A 19,947-nucleotide genomic window follows, 5' to 3' on the forward strand; every position below is an offset into this window, starting at 1 on the left:
ACCAACATACCACCTGAGGCTGGTTTGCCGGCTCTGCTTTCACATCTTGATTGTCTTCCTACTCACCTTATGTGCACTATACATCACCGCATGGCCTACACACCGATATCAATTTGGGAGTACATGTCTGGTTTGCAAGCTGTCCTGGCTTCATTTCAACATAGTTAGCTTAAAACCACTCTGAAAAATAGGCACCAGTGCAATATGGATATCATACACGTACAGTAAACCAGCGTAGGATTACAGCAGGAGGGTTGGCTGGTGTATGGAAGTTTCCTGCAAGTCATCACCAGAGTCTGGAAACACTTAACTTTATACACAGGATGGCAACCACACCGCATCTTCCTATAGCACAAACCAATACCAGCTACATCTTCTGGGGAAGGATGGCTCTCATCTACATATAGCCATTTAATCTCATTTAATGTAGTCATCATGGGTCCTTCAGTATTCAACCAACAAGCAAAACTTCTCCAAACAGTGATTTATCCCACCCTAAGATGTCAGGTCTAACCTTGGCAGAAGAAATTACCCTCTGGAGGCATCTTGCGTCTTCCTATTTCTCTCTCCACTGACTATAAAGATGACTCAAATTAGCTTAGACTGCACGATTACTTTTTATACAGCTGGAGTAATCTGAAAGCAACCCTGTCCTTTCTGGCAAGGTACCAGAAAGCCAAGCTTTTTGGGAAAACCCTTACTTTTGGGCACATCCATGGGATCCAGGCTGCCGATGAGGTCTCTGATGTACAGTCCATCCCCGTCCTCCTTGCTCAGCCAGTTGTTGCAGGGGAAGTAAAACCAGAGGTGAGGTCTATTCAGGTCTGTCATGATCACATGGTCAAGGAACCAGCCTGCATTCAGTCCAGTGTTGTCATGCTCAATCCTAGAGGAAGAACAACCCTCAATTTGATATTTTGATTAAGACCAGTCACTAGTGTTGCAATTTTATGGAATATTTTATATTAGACAAGGCTAGGGCAACTATACACAAAATGCCTGTTTGCACCTATCTATCCACAGTGTTTCATAGTTTTACAGGGTATTGTGAAAATACCAACCTGATATATATATACACACACCTGTGGGCAGATATCACAGGTGCATATGTGGGCTCTTACAGCAAGGGGGTGCACAAAAACATACACACACCTGCACGCTCATTCAACATATGCTTTTGTTCACCTTGCACTGCAGATCTAAAACATAAGTGTCTCTCCTCCCGCCCTGTATACTTCCTACTCTTTTCTTACTTTGTTTTATCCATCTCTTCCCATTTTCCCAGATTTCTTTGTATTACTTACTAAATTTTCATTTTATATAGGTCAGTCATATGGTGGCTAAACATAATTATCATTTAATTTAATTTAGCAGATGAAGATAGCAAACCCCATTTACTTCTATTGGGACATAAAACCAGCCCTAAACACCTTCCATGATTGCATGTGACAGAAATACAATTCTTGGTGGGGAACATGGATAGTTATAAGCAATACTGTAGGTGACTTCATATTTCAGTTCTAATCTTAGGCAGTAAACAAGCTTTTACCACCCCTTAACTTCACCTTGATAGGAGCTTATTAATGAATAAAACATGGCAACGCTAAAACTTCTGCAGCCTGTCACTCAATTAGTACCTCATGGAGCAGGTACGGTGGTAGTAACATTGTGCAGGTACCTTATTTTCCTTATTTATCCAACTTTTTTTTTTTTTTTTACTCTGAACACATCTGTTTCACTCCTCTCAAAAGCCATGCAGCTCCTGTAACGCACATGCATCAAAAGCTACAGTCAAAAACCAGCAACCTTGTCAGCAAAGCACATGTGGTGGCCTGACAGAGCGCTAGTGTTTAAGGATGCAGGAATGTCATTCCCAGCACCGGAAAGACCTACTTTTCAATGCCCTCTTTCCTGTAAGAAGTTTTAGATTCTCTAAGTACTGATATTTAACAGACTTTTGCCCTTCTCAAGCTCTAAGAGTCCTTCCAGAAGCCAAGACTGAAGCTTTGGGTGAAATGCGATGCTGGCCCAAGCAAATGCAAACCTTGGATCACATTACATATCGCCTCCAAGAATAAAACATGACAAAGGTTTTTCAAAATCCTCAACTAAACTGCCCGTAGAGGTGAGAGCTGGGGGAGCCTGTAAGACTTTCCCATCAGCAAGTAGGTTTCAGAGGTATCTTCTGTGGAAATATTTCAAGGCAGTGCCAATGAAGCAAAAACTACATGAAGAACTCCAGCTCTTTGGGAACACCTCACCTGTGGTTCCTCAGCTCTGCTAGCCCACCCATTGGTTGCTAAAATATAGAGGTAACAGCAAAAAACACAGGGACATTTCCAGCTGCTCCCCTCCAGGGTGGCTGGAAAATGCTCATTCGGAGTGGTCATGTCAGAGCTTCATTTCACCCTTACCAACCAGTCCTTGTTGGCCAACCAAAGTGGAAGACCCTGGTGAATCTGGACCCCTGAGAATCCACCTCAATTGCTTTACAGGACCTAAATATGCTTTTCATCTCTGTTTCCCACTCCCAGAGGTGTCCTCTTCTGCCATCCTAGCCACCCAGCTGTTGCAGCACTCTCTAAACTAGCCAATTACAACAAGGTCTTTTACCACCTCATACCAGCACACTCTTCATGCAGTCCCTCTGCTGCCATCTCCTTATCCCGCCTCATCCAGGGCATGTGTTCTGTCTGCTCTTACTTCTTCCTGTCTCTGCTTCTTGCTCGGCTGCTGTCTCTTCATTGGCTCTCACCCACTTAGAACCAGCCACAGCTGCACCTTATCTATATCAGCCAACCTGCAGCCCCTGAAGCCAACCCACAACTGTATATTATCAATGATAATTAACCCAGCTTCATTCTACACTTCCCCCTTCTCTTTTTAATGTTTTTAACAATCATTACAACATTTTTGCAAATAAAATTTTTCATACAGTCCTCTAACTCCTCTACAAATCCCCTTTTTTTTATTTTTAACATTTCATACCTCATGTTTTTACCAACCTTCACAAACTGTTTACAAATAAACTTTTCATACAATTCGGACAACTTGTCCCTGAACTCATACTCATATTCATTGTTCACTTTTATCTTGGGCTTTTCATCTTCTGCAGGTTGATCACCTTTCTTCTTATCTGCTTTCGCAGCATCTGGGATTTTGATTTCTTCAGAGGAGGGTTCTGATGAACATATAGTGCCTTGTCCTTTCACCTCTTGGGTCACACTGGACAGTAACCTGAGTGAGCTCTCAGCAGCAGCAGATCTAGAATACAGCACTAATAAATCATCCTGTGTCCTGAAAAACTTCTTAACATCTTTGTGGTCGCCCATTTCTTCTTCAACTGCAGACACCTTCAACGAGCACATAAACACCAGCAAGAATACCACCAGGCTGAGCAGCAGCAGCAAAGGCGAGAGCCGCCCACAGCACCGCGCTGCTCCCGCACCTTCCCCCGGCACAGCCATCACCTCTGTCTAGCTGGACCCACTCTGGACCCGCCACCGCTGCAGGCTGCTGCCACATCTGGCTGTGTACTCTGCCACTATTGCTCATTGCCCTCACTCTCTTCACTCCACAGCAGTCAGGCTTCCTTCTCTTTGATCCAACAGCTCACCTTTACCAGTGTCTGATCCAGATCCCCAGGCTCTTCCCACCTATCTTAACATGATCTGGATCACAGGCTATCCCCACCTGTCTCCGCCACATTGAGTCACTGCCATTAGTGTTTCAAACATCCCCCTGCACAGCCATCACCGCTTATTATACTCAGTCTCATAGCCTGAAGGTCCTCACACAGGGCATCCATTGTCACAGCACTCTCCAAACCCTCAAGCTACAACAAGGTCTTTTACCACCTCATACCAGCATACTCTTCATACAAGTCCCTCTACTGCCTTCTCTACACCTCATCCAGGGCATGTGTTCTGTCTGCTATTGTTTCTTCCTTGGCTGCTCTCTCTTCATTGGCTCTCAACCACTTAACTTAACCAGCCACAGCTGCACCTTATCTGCATCGGCCAACCCACCGCCTCTGAAGCCAACCCATAGTTGTATATTATCAATGATTATTAACCCAGCTTCATTCTACTACACCCAGCATCAAGCAGACCCCTTCTTGGTGATGGAGCAAAGAGGCTCCGTAACCCAGCGAGTTCCCTGAGGAGCCACACATCTGCCCAGAGCTGAGCCAGAGACAAAAAGCACCCAACTGCATCAAAGGTTTCTTTCCACGCCCATCCTTTTTTCAAACATATTTTTTTTAACGACCACTGAAGCTTCCTTTGAAGATTTCTCCTACGATTTGTATCTCATTCAAAGAATGACAGCTGTAGGACAGGGACTAGTTTGATTTTTTTGTGTGTGAAGTGTTAAGTGTGTGGTTCCTATTTCACAGGTGCAAGTGGAAGGCAATACAAAGTATATTGGCCCAGGTCAGGGAATGGAGAATTTAATTCCCAGTTCTGCCTTCCAGCCTGCGGTGTGATCTTTGCCAATCACTCCTCTCCTTTTTGAGCTTGTATTTTGCTCAAACAAAACCACTATGAATAACATCAAGGCAAAATCCATCCTTGCTCTGAAGACACAGCCTCTCCCACCTGCCCCCCCCGATGGGCCCCCATTTCACCTGGGCCACTAAGCATCACTACAGATGATTAAACACAGCAAAATCCAGAAGTCGTGTTACAATGAACAAGAAACCCCAGCACTTAAGCAGCATAAAGCCACAGTGACAAGCAGCTAGTACTCAGAAAATTAATGAATATTAATAATCCGAGCAAGGGGGCTTGGTTTCACTCAGCGCTCTTCTCCACATCATTGAAGGATCTGCATATGCGCCTTTGTTTAAAGGTTATTTTGTGTGTTCTGCAAATGCAAATGCAGCCCTCATCCTCCCCTGTTCCATTTCAGATACCGCACCAGGAGCATCGCCGCTACGTGAAAAGGCTAGAAAAGTTAACCTTGCCATGAAGACAAGAGACAATTAAATCCAGCCCAGCCTCCCCCAACCTGGCTGTTGGGGAGAAAACAGTCAGCAAGTGCAAGGCAATTAGTTTGTCAGGCTTGAGTGAGCATCGTAATGACAGCAGCTTCTCCCTGCATCAGCTCCGGAGATCAATGCAGCACTGCAGACTGCTTCAGAGATGGCACAAATGTATTAAGTGGGACTAATTAGACCAAAGTTTTCAACACACTGGTCCCAGTGACTGTTGGGTTACGGCAGTCCTGCTTCTGGGCTGGGCTGTTTTGATTGCTGGGATGGTGGGAGAGCGGTGGGGAGGAAACCTTCTGTTGGAGGAGCACCAAGTGGGCATACGAAAGTGCCCATGGAGCAGATGCTTCGTGCATCTTGAAAGAGCTTGGGGAAGCACTGGAAAACGTGATGCAGCCCAGGAGTCAAACTCCTGGGAAGTCCTGCTGTCAGAAGGTAGAAAAAAATTGAAATGTCTCTTCCCTTGAGATGGATATGCAGCATCAACAGCACAGAAAAGGGGAATGTTTTAAGGAAAAATCCAACCGCTCCTTCTAGCGTTGTTCTAGCATTGTCGATTAAGTGGTAAGAGAGTGAGTGAGGGAATATCCCACAGTGAATGGCTGCACTGAAGTTTAGCCATAAAAAGAAAGAGAGAGGAGAAATTACAGCTGGGCCGTGTCAGAGTCTGCTCCAGGCTGGGGTAAGAAATTCATCGTCTGATTACCATAAGGAACTCGTTATACCAAACAATGCAGCACGCTGGCTTGCACAGCTCTGGTGACAAAAAAAGGAGGGAAAAATCTGACTTGGAAATTGCAGCAATAAATTTCCAATGTTCAGGCTTGACTGGGTTCAGACCCTGGGACTGGACATGGCTTAGTCTAAAGCAGAATTTCGCTTGGAGCCCTATCGTCCATCTGGGATATCAGGCTAGGGCAAATATGTTCCAACTGGGGGTTTTATTTCACATATTTAATTAGCTTTAGCAGCTCTAATTTTTTTCCATCGCCTGTTGCAGTTTTACCTGATTGCTTTGCAATAAACATCCACAGAACTTCACCAAAGATTAGTATATGAAATTCTCAAATATTTGTTGTATCTGAAGCTGTTTTCACATTCTTTTGGCTGAATGATTGCCCGCAGGTTGCACTGCTGGCAGTACTGCAAATGTACAATGATTTAGAGCGCTATGTCCACTGGTTGGGTAAAGTCACATTGCTAAAAAGCCCTACAAGAATCGGTGCATATTCCAGCACAGTATTTATAAATCCTGCATGCATCTCTCCTGTAGGCCATTGGCACAGACAACAGAGCCAGTGCCATGAGGGTTTTGTTACTACTTGGTATGTTGACAAGAAACTCTCAGTGATGCAGTTCTAAATGCAAAAGTACATAAAATAAACATTTGTACTAGTAAATCACCTTTTAAAAAAAAAAATAAAGGGAAATCAAGAAGACATAATCCCACCACCTAAACAAAAGCCACATTTGAAACTGAAATTTCCAATATTTGTAGAGAAGTCTTCACTTCTGATCAGCAAAGAGCACCTTTTCCAAAGCTGAGCTCTTAGGAACAGAGGGAAAACCTGGGTACTGATCACAGCAGAGGCATAAAATAATAACCTTTAGCAGTGATGGAGTTACCTGAACCAATTTAGCTTTGAATCACTGCATTAATGATAATTTAAATTGCCTTTCTATTAGGTGCTCTATCTGACAATGCTTTGTACACACAAGACCGCCTGCAAAAGCCCCGTGGATGATGGGCTGCGCAGAAGCACAAAGCATTACCGTGGATGTCAGTTGGAACAAAATTTTAAAGATGCTCCATTAAATCATCAGAAAGAGTCAGTTCTTGGTGGCACCTCCCCACAACCCTGCCTGCTCCTGTCTCTGACGTTCAGCGGCAGCAGGGGGAGCTGGGTATCAGGGGTGATTTCACAAGGTCGCACAGCAAAACCCATCCTACAGGCTGTCACTCTAGGGAAAAATAAATGCCATTTGGTTCACCTTCTCTCTTATAGGAGGTAAGTTTCACATGGACTAGGGGCGGGCAGCATATTTTTAAGGTATATAGTTGGGTGGGATGAGCAGTGGTCTATCCCTGTTGTTTTCCTGAAAGTACAGGCAGCTTTGCTCATCTTCACATTATCTGCTATAGGCTAGGTGAATCAGGATGCCGGCTAAGATGGCAGTTTGCCACAAGATGCAAAAGGATATTGGAAAAACGCTCACGATGTCTTTGCCTCATTCTGCTGTTCCTCCCTACACATCCACTATCGATCACTCCTGGAGAGAGGACACTGGCCTGGATGGACTTATGGATAGCCTAACTGTAAAAAAACCCATATGTTCAAACCATATTTACTCTTGATGCAGAGCTCCAATAGCAGCATCATTAACCTCCTTCTTGGAGCAACAAATACTCCAGGGAGTTTGGTCTACAAATATTTTGCCAAGACTGTTGTCACGAAGCTGACATCAGTCAGCAGGCAGCTGGAAATACTGCATAAGGCAGCATACATCCAAAAATACTCCAGATGGAAAAGAAACCAGCTGAAAAGTGCAACAACTGCAAACGTCTCTGTACCAAGGACATTTTTTTCTTTTGCTACCAATAACCTGACCAGCAGAAGAAATCCTGCTTAAATAAGCACAGAATTAGTGAAAAAAATGGTCCAAATTGAAAGGATTTAATTGAATGAGATAAATTGCTTAGGGGTATAGCAGCGCAATGACACCCAGGAGCCAAACACCAACCCAAAACCATGAAAGCCCGTGTCTGAACTTACCCTGAAACTTTACAAAGTGATGTAGGGCACAAAGAACAGCCCCTGCCTTATCCATAAGCATTCCCAGTATAGATTTCTATAGCCTTAATGGCACACATTGGATATGCGCTCCTTCACTTCGTACTGCATGGAGCAGCATCATATTAATATCAGTTTTCACCTTTGGTGGTGTGATTTGCATAAAGAAAACCAACCAGTGGTATTTAATTTAGACAATCTTAGTTATGCTTTATGTCTTTGTTATGTGCAACTTGGTGGCTGTTTTCTGGAGAAACTGTATGTAAAGCAGAGAGTGCCATCGATAACATTGCAAAGGTTGCTCAGCATTTCCCCATATTAAATTATATTTTGAATTGCATCCACTTTGCCAAATTTGGAGGCTAATTTTACTTTGCTGAAAATGTCTATCTCATTCCCATGGAGAAATATTTTTGCAAATTTTAAGGAGAATGAGCTCAGACGTTTTGAAGACTGAGATTAATGAGTTGGGGGAAGGGGCAGGATTTTGAGCAAGGCAGAAAGGTTGAATTCTTTCCAGGAAGGCACCACACACTCATCCCATGGGGAAAACTGCCCAGGCTTTACAGTCTGAAAAAATGCTGCTGGCACTTATCAGCAGGGACCTGGTTTAACAGCTAAATTCCCTTAAAAATCTGCCTGTTTTGAGTAAATTCTTGTTTCTCACTCTCAGGCTTGACTTTCCCTCTAGTTGGTACCACCAGCTACTACACACGTAGCTGCAGATGGATTATAATTTACACATACGCCAATTCTACTAGCTCTTATCTTTGGGTCATTCAACACTGCTGCCTAACACCCTCTCAGGTGGCTTTTATTCCTGAAATGCCAAGCACAGGCTAGCCAATATGCCTAAGCAAAAGAGAGGAGAAATTTCCCACTTTGTTTCTTTTTCAAAAGTGGATATAGACTCCAAAGTGTGCTGTCACTTGACATTGCCCCAGATCATTAAGTCTTCAGAGCATGGTGTAAGTGCTGCAGATTTGTACGGGCATAAATCAGAGTACAGTTATATACATAAACAGCTTTAAAATGGGAAGCAACCCGAGTCATTAAAGGAAAAGCATTGCAACTCATCACTGAAGAAGTGCTTTGGCAGTGATATGAGGAGCCTTCCTCCACTGCACTTGGGGTTTGTTGGCTTCCTAGCCTGATCAGCCCCTTCTACACCAGCTTCCTAACACTTCTTAGTAACTATTCAGAGTAAATAAACTTGCATTCCTGTATTCATTTATTCCAGAGCAGTTAAACAACAAAATCACATCTTCTACAATTTGGTATGGCTTAGCTGTAGTAGAGCTACAAACATTAACATCCTCTAAAGACCATCATGTACCTGGTCTGCAATTCATATGTATTTGCTGGCATTAGGAGCAGGAAAAGTTCTGTATAGCAACCCAAGACCAGGTAGAACAGACTGCCAGTTAAAGGTATTCAGCATAGGAAATAAAATTAAAAAAAAAACAACATCAAAAAACAGATTCACTGCACAGTCCTCAAACTGAGTAAGAAGCCAGCTGTCACTTACCAATTATTTCATCTCTCTTTTAAATTGCTGTAGGTGCTAAATCTTTTCTATGTCTTTTTAATTTTCTTTTTTAAAAAAGGAAAAATCTCCCCATGAATATTTATTACAGTTGTCACAAGCTAGACAAGGTAAGCCTGACACTGAAAAGTGGATTCGTTTACACTAACAACAAACAAATAAATTTGCTACTAAATACTGTGAATGAGCTGGCAGCGGCATTCCCGGTTTAGTTTTGTATTTGCACCTCAGCATGATGGGAAGCACATGAGCTTGGACAAATACAATGCTATGGAGGATCAGCACTGTTTGGTCGGCGCTGGACTGTGGAGAAGCAGCTCATACCTGTAGGAAAGGTCTTGGTGACTGCCAAAATACCACCAAGCAATGCCTTGGTGTCCAACCCACGTGCCCGTGATGGAGCCTGCACAAAGAAACTCCTTTGCGGTAGTGCTTTTAAGCTTCTGGCTGAGCTGTAGCTGGTGCAGGATGGCAGGTGGGGATCTGGAGGGTTGTGTGAGCTGGATTTGGAAGCAGGATTTTCTCAAGAGGAGCAGCATTTTGCCATCACCCACCCACCCCCTCCAGCCCTGGCAGGGAGGCATTACCGTGCCTCCCAGACAGGCAGACAGTGATCGCGAAGGATTCAGTCCCTCCCAGACCCAAACACTACTTGGCTAAGCCTCCTTGCCTAAACAAATGCCTCTTTTGGGACACAATTTGGGTGCTGCCACTTTGATGTTCCTCCTGACAAGCCACAGTGAAAATTTGTGTCTGGTTTTCACAGTTACCTTATTGTTGGCCAACGTTAATGTTAAAAACACATGATATTTCATCAGCTTGCCATGTCTTCCCTTTACCGCTCATGACAAAAAGATCTGAAATGTCATGTATTTCACTACCAGCACACAATCACAAAAGAAATAAGAAAAAAAACCCTATTCTAACCAAAGCTGAAATGGTAGTACCATCTTTAGGCAATGCATGATATTTTAGCTTTCTGTCATACACAGGGAAATGTAAACACCTATAAAATGTCATGCATTTGCAGTCATAAGTGAACCCATGTAAACATTTAGTTGAAAGATGCATGAGATTCCATCCTTTTGCCACATTCACCCAGATGCATAATAAATTTGGGGGCAAACTATTTCTTGGTTTTCTTCGTATTTCGGAGACAAGACTACCGATTAAGCAGATCCACAGGCACTCCTACACTCGGACTAGTTTTTTTTCTTGCTGTTCCTCGATGAAGCACTGTAACGTGCTAGACTTTGTTTAGAGATGCAGGAATTTTGCTGATGTTTGGGAAACCCCCTGTGGAAAGCTGTAGTTGCAGTTCTAGCGGTCACCTCCTACGGGACCCGTTTTAAGAGCCCTGAGCTGCAGAAGGTTGGCTTCCCATGCCTTTCATCCTTGCTTACCAACACCTCAGCCATCTGCTCTCTGCAGCAACAGGGACTGTGGATAACTGGCTAGCTGAAAAAAGGTCTCATAGACATAGTCCAGCTGGCTGGACAAAAATGCACATCGCTCTCAGCTTATCTGAAGTAAAGCAAAATACACTGTCTTTGGCTGTCCTTGTTACACAATAACAGGAAGATTTCGGTGGGAAAAGAATGTTGCAGGTGGGAACAGATAACTACAGAAGAGAAACTAGGGGCGGGCTTGGTATTTAGGCAACTAACCAATAATGAGCTTAACTTTTGTAATACGTATGAACTAATTATAACAAGGCATAAAAGGTGACTGTAAGGGACAATAAACGAAGTCTGCTGATCACTCATATTGATGACTGTGTCTTCCCTCCGTCCCGACAACCACAAGTCACCATTTCCTGGGCTCTGGGTTCATTACAGCCGGCAAAGAGAACCCCAGAGTCCCTCTATATGGTGTTCTAAACTGTCAAATTTAGTAGCTGAACTGCTAATAAGGAAGCAAAATGAGTAAGCGTTGGCTACGTCTGCAAAAAGTTGTCATCTTTCACAGACTCGGGGAAGAAGGGAGGGCTTCATACAGCCCCAATGAACTTGTTACTTTAAGGCACAGTTTGGACATCAACATGTTTTGATACAATTTTAAATTCTCAGTCTGCTTCTAGATTTGTTGCTTGGAAGAAATGCTTAAATCAATTCTACTTTCTAGTCCTGAAAAGATTCAAGAATTTTTTTAACTTTCTTACTAATTTCTTTCTGTAAAGATGCAATTTGCCTCCTATATCTGAGAAATACTTCACGGATGTTGGGGTAAAGACAGATGTCGTGACTGTCAATCCCAGTATAATTACTGAGAGGTGATTTCTGTTTTTTGTATTTTCATCTCTACTTCTTTTCCAAATCTACCTTTCACTTAATTCTGTTACAGAGATTTCCCCCCCCAATATTACTTTAAACTGACACTATGAATCATACATTTAATTCTGAACTGAAGTTATTCAGTATATGGAATTAGTAACAATTTACAGAAATGTGTTAAACACTTAGACCTGCACCTTGGTGATAGAAAGTGGGAAGCTGATGAGCTAAAATTATAACAGTAGAGCCATCCTTCCCCTGGAAGTCTTGTGCTGTGCTTGCAAGCCCCAGGCAAATGTCTCAGAAACATCCAGAGTGGAAGAAACTGGATCCCACCCTAAATGTCATATGTTTTTAAAAAATGCTAGTTAAACTTTGTAGCCAGGATTGACTGGGTGATTTTAATTTTAAATTTGTTCATACCTTAATGCCACCTTGCTGACAGGATTGGGACCACGGGGCTAGTTACTGCTTTCCTTTCTTGCTGGGGGAATGTGTTTCTTTTCTCAAGCAACATAAACCCATGTGCTTTCATTTTGGATTTCTTTTAAATGTTACAGTTAGACATTTTGGACATTTGCCCTGCTTTGGAGTTTGCCACATTTTTGGTACAGTTCTGCACTGCACAGTATACAGCTGCCTACACCTTGGAAAAATGACATACTTCTCATAATAAAAATTATGAGTTAATTATGGTACAAGAGAATATATAAAATGCACACAGATTGCATTTACCCTTTGACGTAGAAGGCTCGGACACAAGTTATACGACCAATGTGATCAAGTTAGTGCCACTTTATTAAGGGATACACAGCAATGTATACACTAGCACAAAGCACACACATTGCTTCTAGATTGCTAATAGGCTAAAGCTGCTTGTCTATTCACTCTCCTGCACTCTATGATTGGTCCCAGCGTGGTATCCATGCTCCTCGCCTACATTCTGTTTTGACATTCTATTTTCTTATTTTTCAGTCCAACTCCTTTATCTCTTTCCCACGTACAGTTCTTTAATAGTCCAACTCTCTTATCTCTCTGCCAGTACACAGTTTCTTTGTCTCTCTTGGCCTTGCATATGTCCTTCACAACAGCTGCCGCTTGTTACAGCTTCGGCCTGCTCGGCCTGCTATTACAACAAAGTTACTTGGTCTGCATTGCTCATAATATGTCTGTTGTCTTCCAGCCACTCCACATTTACTAGTTCTTATTGTCTATCTCCATCTACTGGCCAGAGTAGAGATCTGTGATGAAACATTGGGTGCATTTAGAGATGGGACTACTCCCTTTATAGTAGGGGTCCTCAAACTTTTTAAACAGGGGGCTGGTTCACTGTCCCTCAGACACTGTCGGGGGCCGGACTATAGTTTGGAAAAAAATGAACGAATTCCTATGCACACTGCACATATTTTATTTGTAGTAGTGCACAAAAAACAGGAAAAAGAATGCAATATTTAAAATGAAGAACAATTGTAATCAACAAAACCAAATAATATTTCAGTGTGAACTATGGGCCTGCTTTTGGCTAATGAGATGGTCAATGTTAGGTTCCATATTTGTCACTGCCAGTTGTAGCAAGTGATGCAAGTGTTCATCAGTTAGTCTGGATCTGACTGGAGATTTCAGATGTTTGATGATGATGATGATGATGATGATGATGATGATGATGATGATGATGAGGAGGAGGAGGAGGAGGAGGAGGAGGAGGAGGAGGAGCCGTAGTTTGAGGACCCCTGATTTAAATGTTTCTATATGTTTTGCCCACCTACGTGTTGAGTGAATTCCAGTGTAAGATTTGGGTTTAAATCCCAAACATTAGTGTTTGTAAGGGTAAGAGATAAAAGCATTTCTTCCAATAGGACCAGGAAGAGGCTATTAATGTGTGAAAATATGTATTACATGGCTGCACTGCACTAATCTTAAGGAAGAATGGTCTGACCTGAATCAGATCAGCATTTTCTCAGGAAAATCATCTCTTAGAAACACTTACAGGATGGGTTGTTTTGTTTTTAGTTTATTTTTTCCCTTAGCAAGCCTGTCCTGTAGTTTTAATTCATTGCAGTTCTGGTAATGTGTTTCACCTGTTTTAAGTCTCTGTTCTAGTGAATCAGAATTTACCAGCCTGTTTCTGTGTTAAACAGATGCTTGTACATCTTCGTGTTTCTTGATAATTAATGCTATTGGAACTCCTTCCTTTTGTGGCTTTTTTAAAAATTCTTATAATCTTTCATTGTGTAAGTAGTATTGTTTACTGAAATGGACGTTCTAGTTACCTATGTCAGCTTCAATAAGTGTTTTCATTTTTCTTTCATTTTAGAATAAATATTTCTGAACTGAAGCTGTGTAATGGCTCATTACAATAAGAATTGGAATATCTTTTAGAGAAAGAGGTGCCCTGCAGAAGGGGTAGGCAAGTCTACTGTGGAGGCATTACTGATAGCCAGGGATAAGCCATGCTGCAGTATAGGCTACCCAAATGATGTAATGCGGTAGTTAAAAGGAGCAAGGTCATTTTCTGTCTGTAGTGGCAATGAAACTTGAGGCTTTTGGCAAAAGTGATGTTCTGTTTGTAATAAAGCAGTGATGTTTCTCCCTTCTGCAAATACTGCTTTAATCTCCTTCATTTTTTGCTTGCAGTTGCACATAGAAGAACTTAATCCTTCTGCAGCAAGCATTTCATGGCAAGATAACTGATCTGGTTGCTGTCTGTCAGCAGCAAAACAGAAACTCTGTAACAGTTCTTCAATGAAAAACATTTAAAATTAAAATTGTCATTAATTTTTAATCTGGTTTTGTGTTTTCAGTTGTATTTATGACAAAAAAAAAGCTATTCTAGTGCCTCTCTCTCTTATAGAACAGCACATATGGTAAATTCCTTTTTGGCATTTGTGTAAATGAAGTGGTAAATAGAATGCTTGAAGTGGATAGCATTTATTAATACATAATCCTGAAGTTCCTGCCAGAAGGTCTGGTAAGACATTAATATTAATGCTTGAATTGAGACCTTGATCTTTTCTAATATACTATAGTTTATTAACAAGCTCATTAGCAGAAACTTAAGAATGGTTTACCCAGTTATATTAACAAGAACAGCTGCTATGATATAACAACGTGAATTAAAAATGAGCTAGCAGTGTTAAGCTCTTAAAAATACTCGTTTAGGCCAACGGATGAACCAAACAATAGTGAGGAATGCCACTTAACTGAATTTAGCTCTCAGTATTAATTTCCTGCAGGCTGAAAGCTTCATGTCCATATGTATTATATTGTTGTAAGCCTGGCAAAAAGTGCTGATGCAGTAATATGTAAGACACAGGTCCTTCAGTTTCTGGGAAGGGATGCAGTCTTGTAGCTCAGCAAAAGGGTGGAAAGTTTGAAATAATAATATGTTCATGTTGTTGACATTGGCTTGCCATGAGACTGATCAGCAGAAGCTTTGAGGTCACTTGTGGAGGCCTGCTGCTTTACCTCCTTGACGGTGATGACTTCTTTTGAGCTATAGTACTGGAGAGCTGTGGGTCCCACAGTTCACCTATTCCCTTAAACTCGGGTGTGGATTTTCCTTTGTCTTACCCCCCACCTCCCACCCTGCTTGACCCTGCTCTTCTCTCACGGTGCTGCTTCTCTCTCCTTTCCTTCACCATGACTCAATAATTCTTTTCCACCTCAAACCCAAGTTGCTCCAGCTCCACCACAAAGTAATAGCAATATATTAACAACTTTTTGAAACACCAAGGAAATAAACCCATAAAACTAACATTTTTACATCCATGTCTTGTGTAATGGTCAGTGTATCTGTTTTCATTCTACTTTTGTTAACAGTGGAACATAATTATTCCAGCTGGAGAGCAAGGTTCCATTTTTAGACACAAATCAAGGTTTTTACAACTCCAGTATGATCCTTTCTCAGATTATATGAATGGTTCCAACAGTCCATAGGAGAATATCCAGTTCAATGCATGAACTTTACATTTAGAATTAACATAAGTGAACATGTGTAGGAGGCCGGTATGCTTAAAATATGAGGAAGAAATAAACCGTTATGGTCACCTCTGCTCTTTGCCCCAAAAGAAAACTACAATGTAACCTGTGTATATAAATGTACTGGAAACTTGGAAACAATGGGATAAATACAGGTTTCAGTTCAAAAATTATATCTGGGCTAGTTAAATATTTATCAGAAGTAAATTTCACTTGTTCCATTAAGAAAGTGTATAATTAGCAAATACAAAGAGCACGTAGGTACATGTCTCAACATTTAAGTATATATTTACATTATTAAATAACTGTATTATATATTTTATATATATATATAATAAATAACAGTTCTAGCAATAGACTTAATTCTCACTAAGAGTACTGATTTATTTTTTTTTTAGCACAGCACAATGTTTTAAAACCAGAGAAAATTATAAAAGAAAAGTAGTGGTGCTGTTTAAGTGGAAAAGAAAGAGCAGAAAGAAATATTTCAAGATCTTAGAAGTAGTGTGTAAATTTTGTTGGGAGTGAGACTTTGGATGCCAGGACACCCTGGAACATTCTAGAAAAGAATAACCTAACAGAACAATCTCAGTGTCTTCATTTTGAGGTGGATCACTGACAAAGCCATAAGTATACTCTGAAAATTTTCTTGTTTGTACTAAATCGGGGGGGGGAAGGGTTGGTTGGTTGTTTTCTCTATTGCAGACTTTGAGGTAGGAAAGAAACGATAAATGTAGGGGAGAGTGGGGAAATACTACATTTTAGGGGGAAGAGGCCAGGCTGCTGCTTAGTTTGGATATTTCTCATCTCTAAAAAGAACTTGGCTATTTTAATTAGAAGTATTCCTTTTTTAATAAAAACTATTTTCTTGAGAAAATGTATAATGAAAAAGTTGAACTGAAGATCCAAAGTTAGCATGAGAAAATGCAGTAATAACATATATATCAGAAGTGTATCTGTTCATGTAAAAAAATTGTCTCCTACGTATAATTTTTGAGCTGGGCTGGGTTGGTTTATTTGTAATTAATATCTTATCCTGGCAAGAAGACAGGTTCCCTGTGTTTAGATGCACTCATTAAGTCCCAGACTGTATTAGAAACCTTGGTTGGTGTAGCAACAGAAAGGCATGTTTCATTATTTCTGTGTCATTTACAACTCAGTCACAGGTGAGGAGCCTATTTAAGTGTTTCTTACAGTATATTTTTCTTCACTTGAGCAACTAGTATAAACTACTGATGTGGTATGTGACTTTTGTCTTTGTTTAATGTTCCCCATCGTTTTTTCCTCCCTATTCTGTCATTTCCATGTCCCTATGAAGCACTTCATGCATTAAAGGGATTTGCAAGAATAACCACATTAACTGCACTCCTGTGACCTACAGGTGACTCTCATTACAGAATGAGACAGGCCGAGATTAGTAAGATCTCATCTTCCTTTGCTAAGTTGTCATGTGTTTAACAGATAATTACCAGGGCTTCTGAGGGTCAAGATTTTTTTCCTGCAAATTGAAGGAGAGGAATTGTTCTTAGCAAGAGATAGAAGAATTATGGAAATAAGAAAAGTTTCTTTCTGCGATATCATTTGCAAGAGGGGCTCTAAAAATTTTGTGTTTGGCTAATGAAAGTCTTTAAAGATGTTTTTGACTGAGCAGGACCACCAGTTTCTAGAGCTGGCGTATTGGCTACAAAAGGAGAAAACCCAGCCTCTTCTTGAAAGAGTGGCTCACCTGAAAAACCCTGGGAGATGGAGAGCAGCTGTGGGAGGAAGACTTGGCAAAGCAAAGGGCAGTGGTGCGAAGAGAGAAGGTTTTGTGCAGGAGCTCTGATGTGTTTTGTGTGTTTGGTGCAGTTGTGTGCACCAACACTCCTGTAGCATTTGGCAGGGATGAGCTGTTCTGTCTCTGCAGGTGGATTCTTTGTTTTTGTGGTAGTTGACATTTTTGGATAAGAAATCTGAGCTGTATTTTAAGTTATGCCTCCACTCTTGTCCTTACAAAAACATCCCAAAAATGTGAACAACTGTTTGTAATACTAAGCTTAAAAGTATGAACAACTTCATTTCTTCTTTAGATTGTGAATTAAATAACAAACAGTAAAAGTTTAAAATTTCACATAGACATTTGTGTACTTTAAAAGGAAACAATAGCTGTTTATTTTTATTTTTTTTCACTCCCCCATCCAGGTGAATTTCACAGTAGACCAGATCCAAGTGATCACGGACAAGAAGTCCAGTATTAGGAATATGTCTGTGATTGCTCATGTTGATCAAGGCAAATCAACCTTGACAGACTCCTTGGTCTGTAAAGCAGGCATCATTGCTTCAGCCAGAGCTGGAGAAACACGATTCACAGACACACGGAAAGATGAGCAAGAAAGATGTATCACCAGCAAGTCTACGTAAGAATTTGTATCTTTTTCTTTCTTTTCCTTTTTAATCTTAAGACAGAAAAATGGTTTCCTCAAAGCCTTATGTCTTGTCAGATCTTTTTTTTAAGTTGACATGTGAATCAAGCTGTGCATCAGAACAGAATTTCACAGTCTTCCGAGTGCAATCTGGGCAATATTGGAATATAGCTTTTAAGTGATATCTAGCAATCGTTCCTACCTGCTTCTCACTATGGAGAAAGATAGTTTCAGAAAGATTTTTAGTAGTAATCTTTGTTTTTATTGGATTGCTTACAGACTAATACATCAAACCAGTACTGATGATGAACAAAATGGATCGTGCTTGGCTGGAATTCCAGCTGGAGGCTGAGGAACTTTACCAGACTTTTCAACGTATTGTGGAAAATGTCAATGTCACCATTTCCACCTACGGGGAGGGTGAAACTGGACCAGTGGGTAGTATTATGGTAAAGAAAACTTTAAAACTTTGATGTGGTTGAAATCATATTTTGGAGAATACCAGCCTTGATATGAAAGAGTTGCATACATTGGCAGTTCAGATCTCTAGCCAGCCTGAAGGAGTTGTTCTTCAGCCCCCTTCCACCCCCACTGTTTCATACTTTTGGGGATATTATTTCAGACCAACCAACTGGGAAGCAAAAGCAACTAGGAAAGAGGAGAGAATTCACAAAGCAGATCATCCTCTAGTGATACTTTCTCACTAACAAAATGTGTAACCTCAAGGCAGTTGCTCAGTGTCATTCATACATCAGATGTCAGATGTTTCCCTGGGGCAAACTGCTGAAGAGAAGCTATGGTTTGAAAATTAAGGCAAAGGACCAGAAACCAGAAGATTAGCTTTCTGTGCCTGACTTTGCTGCTTATGTCACTTACGTGACAAGAAACATGGCCTTTCTGCTATTCCTGACTGATAAGACATTTAATTTGCTCTTTTCTGATCTGAAGATGGAGGTCTTTCTTATTCTACCAGTATTTATATCATAATATGCTGGGTATCTCTGGAAAGATGGTTTGAAACTAGACAGATTAATAGTATTTCCTATATTGCAGCTGAGGATTGCAAAATAAAAAACCAAAGCCAACTGCAAGTCTTCTCTGGTTGTCCAGCTATTAAAGCAGGGGTCCTCAAACTTTTTAACCAGGGGGCCGGCGCGCGGATGAAGTGGCAGGCAGTCATCTGCGGCTGCTTGGTTTCGCACCCCAACCCCCGGCGGGGGGTGTGGGGGTGTGTGGGGTGTGTGGGTGTGTGGTGTGTGTCTGTAAATACCGGGGACCGGATTGAGGACCCTGGGGGGCCGTATCCAGCCCGTGGGCCGTAGTTTGAGGACCCCTGTATTAGAGTAAGGAATTGTCAGAATCAGGCTGCTTCAGATATTATTTTTTCCACCAAATAGCTACAAGACAGACCTTCTCACCAGAGTTTTCAGACCCGGTTCCCTTTGTTTAAATGTGATCGTCCTGTACTAGCTTGTTTTATGTCTAAAATTTTTTCAGACCCGGTTCCCTTTGTTTAAATGTGATCGTCCTGTACTAGCTTGTTTTATGTCTAAAATTGACTGCAGCTTAATCTGGTTACTAGAACAAAAGACTGTTGGCTAGGATTGTATTCTGATTCTTGTATTCCATGAACCTCAGCCATTCCTAAGACAGACCAGTTTTATGTGTGTGCCAGGAATGTGCCACCTATATTTTAACTTACAGAGAAAATTCACTAACAATTCAATTAGTATTCTTTACAAAGTCATAATCCTCCAAATCCTACTTAGCACTTCACAAATATATTCCTGAAGTTTTTTATTTTAGCCTTTGTAATAACTATTTACGCTGTGTGGGAAAAAGTAAGGTTCTTGCTTCAAAGTAATATTCAATAGACCCATTTTAGGGGAAATATTTCCTTGTTCTATGTTTCAGAAAGTAGTTGGCATGTTTACTGATCCTTTCTGTCATTGAAAGCTCTTTT

The 19,947-nt window shown here is 41.2% G+C and overlaps 1 pseudogene; it reads right to left on the reverse strand.

Moving 5' to 3' along the window:
• LOC119140700 overlaps positions 1-3,467 on the reverse strand; it is a 145,805-nt pseudogene extending 142,338 nt beyond the window's left edge.
• Between the last annotated feature and the right edge of the window lie 16,480 nt (positions 3,468-19,947).

The sequence above is a fragment of the Falco rusticolus genome, chromosome W (assembly GCF_015220075.1).
Source record: "Falco rusticolus isolate bFalRus1 chromosome W, bFalRus1.pri, whole genome shotgun sequence".
Classification (NCBI taxonomy): Eukaryota; Metazoa; Chordata; class Aves; order Falconiformes; family Falconidae; genus Falco; species Falco rusticolus.